Raw genomic sequence first — 12998 nt, 5'->3', positions numbered from 1 at the left:
TCAAGACGTTCTCCTGGCAACAGGCACACTCCAGGACTCAGATAATGCAGTACATACCAAAAATATTCAAGCATAATTCTTGATAGCACAAATATGTGTTAGATGTTGCATAAGTCAACTAAAGGGGCCTAAAAAAGTGAATTTAGCCTTTTAATGATGTGAATTATACTCCAAAGTTGGGGAGCAAGTTTCAAGAAGCGTTTCTTTTTGCTTTGTTTTCTAGAGCACCTAACTTTATCATAGCAAGTAAAATGGCAAATGTGTGTATTTGATGGGAGCTGTTGGTCTTAGCTAGAGACCAACAACTGCTAATTAGCCTGGTCTATAATGATCCATAATGATCAGGCAGAAAAAGCTGCTCTAGCCAGTGATGTGTCACTGATGGTCTATCTTAGTGAGGGATGGATGGAGAGAAGAATGGGAGATGGAGGTAGCCATTTAGGACCAGTAAATGCTGGTGATCTCTCCCTCCCCAGGGACATGCCATTACTGCAGCCTACTTCCTCTAGACATTGTCCTCCCAATAGCAATCCTCTGAGGCCCTGTTGTTCCTCAGACCTGCTTAGAGTGCACTTATCCTGCAGACCGGACATATACTATAGGGCTTATTTCAGGCACTGCGGGTCAGCCCAGCCTCCACTCCATTCATTAAAGGGTTCAAACACATTTTTCTACCTCATAATATTCAAGTCCAAGTGGAATGAAAGAGCGAGAGAGAGAGAAGAAAGTGTAAGTAGGAATATACACAAACCTAGCTAATATGAATATATGTAAATATGATATAATATAATACGAAACAGAACATCTCATATTCAAGGTACCTTTTGTTCCATCCTTATCCATTTCTCATGTGCTTTTATGATATGGGAGGAGTAATGATGTGGGATACTCCCTTTATACCGTCCTTCCACTCTGCACCAATGTGCCTCCTGTTATGGGAATAGGTATTGCATTGTCTCTTATCTTTATTCAACATATATCTTTGTATATAGAGAGAGATATATATATAGGAGGGAGGAGAGGTGATCTGCACCAGAAACCTATGCATCAAATTCAGTTATTTGGTCATTGAGGAGCACTCTCCAGAATGTGACTGTTCAAAATTGTGTGAAGGCCTTTGTGGCTGTAGAGGGCACAGAAACTGACCCTTATGACATGAGGGTGAAATATAAATTTAAGTATTAACATGTAAGTAAAAAGAGAAAATAATTTTCTAGAATAAGAGGTTTTGGTTTGCTGAAGAGAATTTAGTGTATATGTTAAAATACAACTAACAACTAACTATCCACTACATTGGCCCATTAGAAGTTCTACATACTTCCTTTTCCTCTCTGGCCCATTCACAGCCCTACTCTCTTTTAAAGTGAAAGTTTTTATTAACACTGCAGCAAATGGAGTCCATGTGCAGGTCAGTTAGATTTAGACCCACTAATCTTTGGGGAGTGCATTTAGTGGGAAATGATAGAGGCGAGCACTGCTGTAAATTCTGCTCCTGTAAATCCTTGAGTGTGTTTTAAGGAGGTGTGTTTTGACGTTGTTTGCAAAACTGTGTATCTATGTGTGCATGAGACAGAAAGGGGACGGCGTGAATGCACTAAATGCTGCCTTAATAAAACCTGTCTGCATCAATTTTTGCCATAGGTAGTATGCAAACAATGTCAGAATTGTCAGAAAGTGGAGGAATCCACTGGGAAACACCAGGCCTGTCATGACCTCTGCACTCCCAAGGCTTGTGCCTCATCTTTATATCCTGGTGGCAACTACATATCAACCAGATTTCTGGTCCTCCGCCCAGCATCTTGTAAAACCTGAGCTATCTTGCCAAAGGAGAACCTTATGGATTTCTTTGTAATGGCAGCACTGGGACAGATTTGAATAATGCAAAGGTAAACAAAGTGTATTTTTGCACTGCATGGGCTCAGCTAGCTAGCAGGTGTACTTACTTGCAGAGTATATTGCACTTAATATTCCACTGTCAACAAAAAGGATATATTGGCCTTACTTTTTCATTGAGAATGTTTTTGCATTAATTGATGTAGGTTTAAAGCTTTAACTGTCAGTTTTAGCTGCTGAGACGTGTCCAAACCAGAAAGTGGCTCCTATGTTTATAGCCTGAGCTGGAATGCAGTGAACTCTCTCGCTGTGTGAAATAGAGTAAAAGATTTGTGAGACAAGTAAGGGCAAGAACAGATGAGTCGGGGGGTTGTCTGGCCTCTGCACAAACTGAACTGAATACAGCCTACAGGCAGGTATTGCAATTCAACTTCTGCCACACCCTGCTAGTTTTAAAGCACGAGTTTATTAGAAGTATATGAGCAGAGGTCACATATTCATTTCTTGTGTTGTAGCTGTGTTGTCCCAGAGGCGAACTGGAGATGTGCTAATGTCTTGTGGGACCTTGCCTTCACACTTTGTTGATCCCTGCAGAAATGAGCAAAAATAGCATCAAATGGGTCTCTTGTGATTCTTTTGTGCTGCTAATATGAGCTTGGAATCTCATTTTCTTCAGCTATGTTTTAATGATTTTACAAGCATTCCGAAACATCTGAAGCTCCTCGAGCACACATTTTTGGACCATAACAAAAGCTTTTTTAAACACGGATGGTTCTTGAGCCTCTGTACTTGGTGGCTAGAGGTCCCCCACCAAACAGCTTGAAGAGAGTGTCTACCTTAAACAAGTAAGTCCCGTGGTATTTCCACAACAGCCTAAAGGCCACTGTTTAGCCTAAAGGAACACATTTTTCTCCGAGGTAGAATTCTAAATACTGACAGGGTCATCTGGGATGTGGCTTTGTCACAGTGGCATGCACATTGGTTTTTGTTTGTGTGATAAAGCGGCTAAATGAACTCAAATTATTGTAGCAGTTCTTACCAGCAAACAATCAGGGGCCCTGTTGTGTCTGCAGGCTGATTGTCCTATTGATTGGAAAACATGTATAAGTGTTAATAACACTTCAGCTATACAGCAACCTCAAAACAAACAAACAGTAAAATCCATTATACCCGAGTATAGTCAGCTTAAATCCTGAGTAGACTAACAGGCTTTAATGTGGCTGTTTGCCTAAACCATTTACTGAAAGCTGTGTGTCATTTAACAATTCTGTTAAATGATATGAGGGATATTTGTGTCAGAGATTTTGGAGGACAAAGACCTGCCTGATAGAAAGCGCAAACATGGCTTTCACATTCAGTAACAAACAGTTTTTTTTTCTGGTGGTTATGTGCGGATATAGAAACAAACGGTGTAGCATTATCGATTGAAGATTTGTTTCATTTTTGCAAACATAAACGCAAAGTTGTTTATTTGTTATTACGATGAACTCTCAATACAAAGCTAGATAGACATCTGCCCGGCAACCAAAACGGATCATTTGGTGTATCGCATAAGGCATTAAAATAAACGAGGGTTAGTAATGTGAGACTGTCTAAGAGGTATACGCGACACTTTAGTTAACGCTACAACTTAAATATATTCCCTTTAGCTTCACCTCAGATTGTTACAGATGGTCCAGCTGGCAGCTATTGACATGTACATCGATGTTCGTATGGCTTCTTGATTGCCGTTTATGCTGGCGACAAATTATCTGTTAAGTGCCAGCAACCCAATCCGTTACTGGCATTGACCCTAACAGCTTGGCTGCAGGCCACCTAAGGTTTAGTTTTACATTGGGGTGAGGGACCCTACAGATGGTACAAGCCTGTCTTCTTTAAGTGCTGACACTGTATCCATCAATTATCTCTGAGTCACCCAAATCTCTGACGTTTTAACACGGATGGAAACATCTAGCATCTTGATCTGGAACTTGAAAAATCAGGATTACAAATGAGTTCATTAGGTCAGATTCTGTATTGCTCTTCTGCTTTGGTTTTTCACAACCATAATCAAATATGCCTTCGCTCCATTTGTGTTTGACCTTGGTAAGGATAATTTCATCTCGACCCCTGTCACAGAACACATGCTTTTAACATTTTATCAATATGCTACACTGTTTCTCTCAGGAGTGGATACGTATTTGAGACATCAAAGGGTTTTGAAAGTAAAATGCTAAAAGGAGGATTTGTATTTACAGAGGGAAAGGCAGTCCTTTTCTGAAATGCTCAAATTAAAATGTAAACCGCAGGATCAAAACATCTTCCCTAGCTGACACAGCGTTAATGTGCTGGAGCCCTGCCTTAATCTGATCCATGGATGATGCTGGAGCTAATTACCATCTGCTCACTTACACTTCCTGGCCCCAGCATGCTGGCTTGTTTTCAATTACATCCCCTGAAATAAGATTACAGCTTTCATTTTTATTATTGGCGAGGAGAGTTGCACGGCTGCATCTCCACTAGGTGAGGACCATTATGTGTGGCTAGAAGAATTGCCAGCTGGTAATTTTCCCTACTGTGTTGATGGTGAGGTAGAGAGTGTAGACCACTGACGTTGCATGGCTCTCATCCAGTCAATACCCTCCCACAGCAATCCACCGTACAGGCAGCAATTTGTTTTTGTTTAGTACTCTGCTGCCCAGAACACTAAAACCCTGGAATTAGAGATTCAGCTGCATTCCAACAATTTATCCATTTACATTAAACTCTTCATCTTTCATTTGTTTGCGCACTCTGTTTCCTTTTTCCATCGCCTGTTTTTGCTCTTTCCTCTTCTCCATTTCATAAGTTTAACCAAATTGTGTATGAATATGTAGCATTTCTATGTGAGCTCACTATGTAACGTTTAAAGTATTAATAAGTGTTTGATACCTAAACACCTATAACTTTCTAAGCCACTGGGAAAGAATAATGCTAGGTGAGGAAATGCATGCACAGAATGCTAACACACTTCGTTCTATATAACCACTTATCCTGTTTAGGGTCGTGGGGGGAAAGTAGTGAGAGGTAAGGTATAGACTAATGCTAATACTAATTTAACATATTTGTTAACATCTTAAAGATTTTTAACTGGTCAATGAAGTTTTGTAAAGGCACTGCTTGAAAACTCAGTTTCAGTGTGAACCCCTTCATCGTCCGTGCTCGCTTTTTCATAGCCTACTAAAGAACCCACCCGTCCACAAGACATTGCCTGAAAACGCATTATCTCCCTACTGCTCATGTGCAGGCAAGTCAGGCACTCATCCAGCCAGACCTGATTTGAAATCGCTGCTCCTTCTGTGGCTGAGCTGAGTCATAGTCAAGGCCAAGATGTTCCTTGCAGCGAGAGGACAATACTAACCACTTAGCCACCATGTTGGACTGGAGGATTAACATGCTTAAAGTAAATCAACTTAGAATCAAATTACAAAGTTTGTTACCCTGACGTTGATTTATACTTATTTTAGTTTGATTATGGTACATGACCTTTTAAATACATTTTTAATGTCATGTACATGTACATGTAAATGCATTGAGCATTAAAATGAGGAGAAAAGAAAACTTTTACTTTTAAGCTGACACTTTCATCTAATAACATATAACTGTGCGTACATATCCTTACAAAGTTGTATTGACTGTTAGTCTTAAACAATTAAACACTAAGACTTCAACACTTACAACTTAAGACACAGTGTGATCAAAACTGTTCCTCACTTTTGCTAATGATGCTGTTTCGCTTGACTAAGGATTTCATTAGTTCTATGTGAGACCCCTACTTGGGCCATGTCTAATTGAGCCTCATTGATTTTTCACAGAACATTTAGACTTGGTACGGCAGAGATAGCGATCCAATGCAATTAGTTTCCCTGTAGATATGTATTGGAAACTAAGGCTAAGAGATATACACGGGACTCAACTCACAACTTGAAAATTGATTACTCGCAAAGTCCGTATTGCCATGGAGATTTGTTCGACTTATGGAGAAGGCAGCCGTAGCTCACGTCACAAAAAGACCCTCTGTTATGTGGAGTGTGTATGGGGGACATGCACATTTTTCTTTAAACAGATGAGCAAGTTCATACCTAATTGTGAGAGTCAGGACCGATCACGCAGTGTCACAGGTGACCCAGCGATTAAAATTTGAAGGTCCTTGAGTGTTCCATAGAGCACAGCAGATTGATATCAATGTGACCAGATGGAGACACAGATGGATTCTGATGGATACAGTTTCACTCAACAGTGAAAGGCGATAAAGCATATTGAGCTTTTCTCTTTGCTTTGCATGTGACCTCTGCACACCTAAATACTGCAATTTGTAAAACTGAGAACTTATTTAACCTTATATTTTTGCCTGTTAGTTTATAATGAAGAATTCGTCCTCTTGAAACTCGTTTTATGCAAAGAAAACTTGAAAAACTGTAAGCTTTTTTCTGTAACCAGGCACTGAATTTCATATCTTGTTGCTGTACCCCACAGCAGCCCCTTCAGGAAACATGTTTATGCAGGGTGGGAAGGCGGTCCACAGTCTGTCACAGGGACATCTGTGGTACCTATCTAGTACCAGATATTGTGTGGGTGAAGTATAAACATCACCCCCTGCCTACATATAGTGATGACACACACAGAGTCAACAGACAGCTGGATCAGGAGCTTTCCCGCTACCAGGCCGCCATTTTTAGCCAGCCAGCAGTCTACCTTTGATCACTACCTTGGCAGAAGCGCGTTTGATGACTCATGCAGATAGGTGCTCATACACAGCCAGAAAACACTCACACACATGTGGAGTTCTGTGGAGAGCTGTGTAGTTTTGTGTTTATGTTCAGAAGTCGTTCTGTGATAGTTTATTATATATTATTGTGTTCGTTCTTGTTTCCCTCACTGCCCACTCACACTAACCTTTTTTTTTCACATACCTGGAAACACAAATCACAATTTTCTTTCCACTTTTAACACTTCAGCTTTACTTCTTGATTGCTAGAGGATTTTCTTAAAAAAAAACCTACCTGTGACTGCAGATAGAAAGTCTTTCATTAAATTTCAGTCACTGTTGTCTTATACCAGTCACTGGAGGTAAATGTCATTGATGAATCTATCCAAAGTTGTTGAACAATTCCATCATTGTATAAGTAATGTATTTGTAATTCTAATTCCCTGCAACTTTTCATATACTTCGGAAACAAACTTTGACATTCTCTGTAGGAAGTGCAGTACAACAGACCATTACTACTTCATCCGCACTGCTGTTAGTCTGTGTCAAGGCATTACGTGCTCAGCTGGAAATGCAAAACCATGCTGTTTTCTTGTGTGATGATGGTTTCAATCATCTCTCATTATGCTGTGGCCTCAGTGAAAATGTAACTACATAATGTGCTGTGGCTGAAATGAACATTTTTTTTGACTGTCCTCATAAAATCCCTCATACTTCTTCCCTTGGGGCATTTGGGGACACTAATTTGGTACCAGCCATCACAGCGTTTACATTAATTGCACTGCTCTGTAAGCATTGGTCCACCCATCAGCCATCATGCCATGGCAAGCTTCTCCCATCATTTTCCAGAAGGAAGACAAGTGGCCATATTGTTATGCTAATGCATGTTAATCAACTCCCTGCCTGAATGAGCTCTTACCCTCTAACTTTTGAGGTATCAAAGCAACTGCAGACATGCAAATGTTTTCCAGGTGTTGGCAAGAAGTCAGAGAGAGAAAAATGATAATTTTATACACGAATGCCCAGACATTACATATGAAAGGACTAGTTGATAAATGAGACTGAGTGTGTATAAGGAATGTGTAAATACCATAGTTTATGGACATGGGAAGTTGTGTTGACACAAAAACTCCTCACACTTTGTCATACACATACACACACACACACACACGCACGCAAAACCACAAAACACAGTTGGTTTGTTCTGAAGCTGACACATTCCACATCTGCTCAGCACAGGTAGAGGCTGAGCCTTGTGTTTACTCACAACATTAAAGGTGATGAGGGATGTATCTGCCACAGTAATGCTCCACATTGTCACTCACCTTTAAATCCACCACACTCCCTTGACTTTTTTTTTCTTCTGAGGATAGAGGTGATGGTTGGGGTGGGGGGGTAGTCACAGTTTTAGTTTGATTTGGAAGCTTGCCTGATTCAAGGAGTCACATTTCTCTGTGACAGCTGTTAGCTGGCATGGTTTGAGGCTATATGCTGCTACACGCACAACCCTCGTCTAGATAATAGTTTGACTTGTTAGACGAAGCTGACTGTTGTGAATTATGGCACGAGCAAGTCTTTGTGACAACAATGACAATAATTTGCCTAATCTCGTGTGCCTCGCTCAGTCTTCTGCTGCATATGACAGGAGAACTACCCCTCAGGTATCATTGTTGCTAAAACTGTGTTGTGATAATATTGGCAAATGATTAGTGTTTCAGGTTAGGCTCAGCAGAAAGTAACTGTGCTTTTGGGGTTCATAAATAAATTAGTAACCATTTTTCCTTGCTTGCATTACTACCACGCTTCAAGCACCATGCAGATAATGAAAATTGGAGCAAGGAGTCAAGTTTCCATTACACATTTGCACAAAACAAAACAGAACAGACATTTCTATTTCCATTAAATTATGTTATGGGAATATTTAGGCTTGATCTTCTCATAAACAAAGGAATTTCATCATCATTGCCACCAGTTCCATTTTTTCATGTACGGTATCTTGCCTTGAGTGCTTTCCATTTGACACGCATTCCTGCATGTGAGCTGTTGCTTTCTTTCTAGTTTAGACTGTAACTTCTCTTTCTCCGATTCAATTCAGGAGAATGTTGATATCTGCCGTTTTCAGCTGGGGCAAGCTTGAAAATGACCAATCAGTGATCTTTGTTTCTGTAAGATCCATCCACCAGCAATAACTCAGAAAGTACTGAAATCTTTAAGACCCAAAATGGGTCCGGGTTCCTTGTTCTTCAACAAAGGAAAGTCCCTGAGTTTGATTGACTTTGTTCAATGAATTATATTCAATAGCTCTTGTAGAATAAAGCGTCCAAGTTTCCCTGTCATTTGAAATTCACATTCCCTTTTCATTTCCACAAATCCTTTCTTGTTTGATAAAAAATCCTGCTTTGGTGACTGGTACATTTTGAAATTCTAACAAACAAGTGCAAACACTCCATGAAAATATATCAAAACGACCAACTTTGCAGTGTATGTTGAAGTGGTTTTGTAGTTATGAAAGCTGGATAGGTAGACCCCCATAAACGCCTGTTTTCATCTCCCCTGGAACACATTGTCCGGGTGTTGGATGATCGTGAGATAAGAGCAATTGTGTTTAAGCTGCCAGAGCAAACAGAACCTCTGCCTCCAGGACAGAGAGGGTTGCGGGCTTTTGTTTGTGTAAGGCTGTTACCAAGCTTGGCAAAAAAGTCCTGGGGGGTGTATGAAATCCTGAGCAGACTTGGGTAAAGAGATTTCAAAAGTTTGTGGCAGGGCTCATGACAGGAATTACATTATCCACTAAACACTTCTACCCACTAGAAAGTTTGCACTGTGAAAGCACTCGTAAATAAATAAATCAGAGTAGCTTTTCATGCAATGCATTTTGGGGAGAGGAGAGGGAGCAGGGTGTATACACATGATGGGAAGTAGGGAGTATTTATTTTTAGTAATATAAACCCTGGACAAACTGCAGTCAGTAACTACACATGGTGTTCTCACTGGCTCTGGAACTCTGTGAAATCTGATCAAAATATACCTGGGGAATCATTCTTCAATGATAGGAAGATAGACAGCAATGGACTGCTTCATTTACCCCTCCGAGCTGCAATCAATACTGCATTAATGAGGGACATTTCAAGAATTAATTGCTGAAATTTAACTAATCTATTGCTTGGAAGATTTTGATGGCCCTGACTCAGCCTTGATTCAGACTACCACTGAAACTTTGTAATAAAATGACACGGAAAGAAACCAAGAGTTGGATTTATGTCAACTTCAGACTACAGCCCACATACCAGCAGGTCAAAAGCTGTAATTTGAAAACCACTGTGGTAGGCCACACACATTTCCTCTAAACTTTCCCAGTTGTTATTTCAGTCCTTAATCACCATGGAGAAACTATTGTGCTGTTACTTTTTATCCACCTTTTTGAACAATGCTCAGGTATAATCAGCTCCCGGCTCCCTGATTGCTCCTTTGTTGATCAGTACTGGATGATGGATGGGTTGTAGCAAGCAAGATCATATTGACAAAAATAAATTATAGTCTTTCCCCTTAGCTATCCTGGGAATTGATAGCATCAGTACATCAATCCTATGTATTGGTATCAGCAATACATCAGAGCTGCAGTGAGATTTAGAACAGGCGGGTTGTTGGTCGCTGCAGCTTGATTCCAAACTCTTGCAAAGTGCTTTCAATCAGGAACACATGAAAGGAAGCTCGATGTCATCACACCAACACAATGTGGCAGAAAAGTCTGATCAAGCTATGCACAAAGTGAGTGATCACTTCATGTTTCTTTACCATTTGTCCACCATGGGCTGGCATAGTGGCTCATGTGTTAGGCATGATTGCTACAAAGTAAGGGCCATGGTTTGAATTCGACTGGTGCCTTTGTGAAAAGAGTTAGCATGTTTTCCTGTGAGTGCTCTGGTTCTCCCTTCAGTCCAAATACATATAGAGATGTTGGCAGAAGGTATAAATAAGTTTAGGTGTACCTTTCTTGCCTACTCTTTGCTAAGATCGAGCCCACATGGATATTTGTTCATATTTTGTATGGGAACAGGAGCCCTTGCTTTGGAATTATCTTGGTTCATCCTCCAATATCTTCCCACAGCGCTGTGGAACTACCATATCATATGTGTTTGTATATGCAGTCCATTTAGCGACATGTCATCTTGTCTGGTAACCATGGCAATTCTAGTTTATAGCAGCAATAGTAGTTTTTTGCTGGCCAGTAATGCAGCCAACTCTTGGCATAGTAGTACATAGTAGCTTGACTATGTGAAACAGCTGCAAACTCTCAAGTTTCCCAGATGGCCGTATCAACTTTAGTAGTCACCAACCGTAGAATGCCATGATTGATCAGTCAGCACTACAGAGAGGCTTATAACAATTGCTGTCAATCAGTTCCCCTTGGTTTGATTCAGCAAAACAACAACTAAAACATACAGTCAATTTTCGGGAGTCTAGCCTGAAGATCTCAGGCTGTGAATTGGCTCATAGTCAATTAAATTCAAAAATCAGAAGCACAAATCCAGCTCCAACTCTTGGACTGGATCTTGTGGCAGACATTGATTCAGACACCTCACTGTCCTTGTCATTTTCTAACATTTGGGATAATGCCAGTCATGATAAGTACTGACAGACTTTATTAACCTGTCTTAGTATTTGATGAAAACGTCTCACAAAGCCTTGCTCATTAATGTTGTGAGGAGATTAAGCGCTGCTTTTCTTTTTGATCGTCTGTGGGCTGACACTGAAATATCAACTTAACATCAGCGAGAAATCCAGCAAAAACAAGCCAGACAGGAAAACAAATCAAGCTGCCTGATAGTTCCCAAAACTAGAGAGGACATTTTTTACATATGCTTAATTCTTCCATGTTTTGAAGTTTCTGCCACATACATTTTCATAATTGGCCATCCAGCTGAAATTGGTGAGACAGTTTGTTTACTTCTTCCATAAATTTGTATGTTTTTATAGCTGATGAAATTAGCTTCCTCTTTCAGCAGAATTCCCATTAGACTTGTATGATTCGTAACCAGAACAAAACAAAGCACAGCTTTGTTCACAGTCTCCTTCATTACAACTACAATTACAGCTTTGTGTGTGACTTCTATGAATGAAGCACCAATGAAGGTTTGTGTTTCTGCAAGGTCATTTATTCATACATTTTTACACAATATGCTGGCTGGCAATGACTCATCACTAAACAGAATTAAAATGTAAAAACAATAATTAGTTATTCTAGCAAGTGGGCACTGTCACAGGATTTGTAATACAATAATTGTGATTAATCCAGATAACAGAACAATCAATCACATCAACAGTAATAAGGCACAGTCACTGCACCGTTTTCTGTGTATGATTGGATTTTCCACAATGCGAGGGTTACAACAAAGTACCTACTTAGTTACACAATATTTTGTACTCCTACACACATATTTGTACGATTCTAGGACCATTTTAGATTAGATTGATACTTGAGTAATCGAGTAGCAACACAACAAGCTCCCTAACAAATTTTAATCAAAAGAAGAGGCCTTCCTGAGAGGTTTGTCACACTTGTTTTTTTTAAAAATACATTTCATATTTTCACCACATACTGTATATTGAGACTGCTAGAGGAAATCTTTGTACTTCAATGTTATTCATTCTCTTACTTTATTTCAAGGCTTCATACTAAAAATTGTAAATGCATTTTTCTCTGTGAAAAAAGAGCGGGAACAGTTTTTGGCCTGAATGCCTTACAGTATGTACAAGAATTAAGTGGTACAACTGGTGTGAATGACTACATAATGAAGAGCTATGCATCTTCTTTTCCTTAACTTTGAAGATACACCAGCAAATCGTCCACGCTGAAAAGATCCAATTTAATCCATTTATCATGTATTTATGCTTATGTGTTCCAAAGAAAAGTAAAATGCTAATTAATGGAAATCAGAAAAGTAAGAGACTAATGACTTTTACTCTGGTTGATAAATGAAAAACATATGCATTTTAATTAAAGAATTGAGTGTAGTTATTAATGAGATTGTGATTACTTTGCTTGATTATTTCCCAATTAGCATCACAACTCTTATTGTTGAACTGTTGTAACTAAACGTTTTGATACTAAAACAACTCAACAAAGAGCCCAGGAAGTATCAAAGGAAGAGCACAAGGCCTCAATTGAGCAACAGGCTTTAATTCCACTTTAGTCAGCAGCTGCTCTTGTGCACTTTGTGGCCTCACCACTTTGGAATGACCAGAATCTGAACTGCTTCTTGTTCAGCCTGTTTAGCTGAAAGCTCAAAGAGAAAGAGCTGGAGCGTGAAGACCTCAGCGTCCCTCTGTCCATCCATCTTCTCTCCACCCCCTTTTCTCCATCCTCCCACAGTATAAATGATTGGGCTGTGCCTCCATAGCAACTACTCCACCTCAGTGCCCTCTCAGTTTTGTGGAG

General features: G+C 39.9%; 1 protein-coding gene across 3 annotated transcripts in view; it reads left to right on the top strand.

The window, feature by feature from the left end:
* Positions 1–12998, top strand: part of alcama (activated leukocyte cell adhesion molecule a) — a 70064-nt gene that overhangs the window by 26882 nt on the left and 30184 nt on the right. The gene's annotated exons all lie outside the window — the stretch shown is intronic.

Source organism: Genypterus blacodes, unplaced genomic scaffold (genome assembly GCF_046128005.1).
Source record: "Genypterus blacodes isolate CSIRO-AG114 ecotype Tasmania unplaced genomic scaffold, CSIRO-AGI_Gbla_v1 ptg000111l_1, whole genome shotgun sequence".
Taxonomy (NCBI): domain Eukaryota; kingdom Metazoa; phylum Chordata; class Actinopteri; order Ophidiiformes; family Ophidiidae; genus Genypterus; species Genypterus blacodes.
This window is presented reverse-complemented; position numbering and strand designations above follow the sequence as displayed.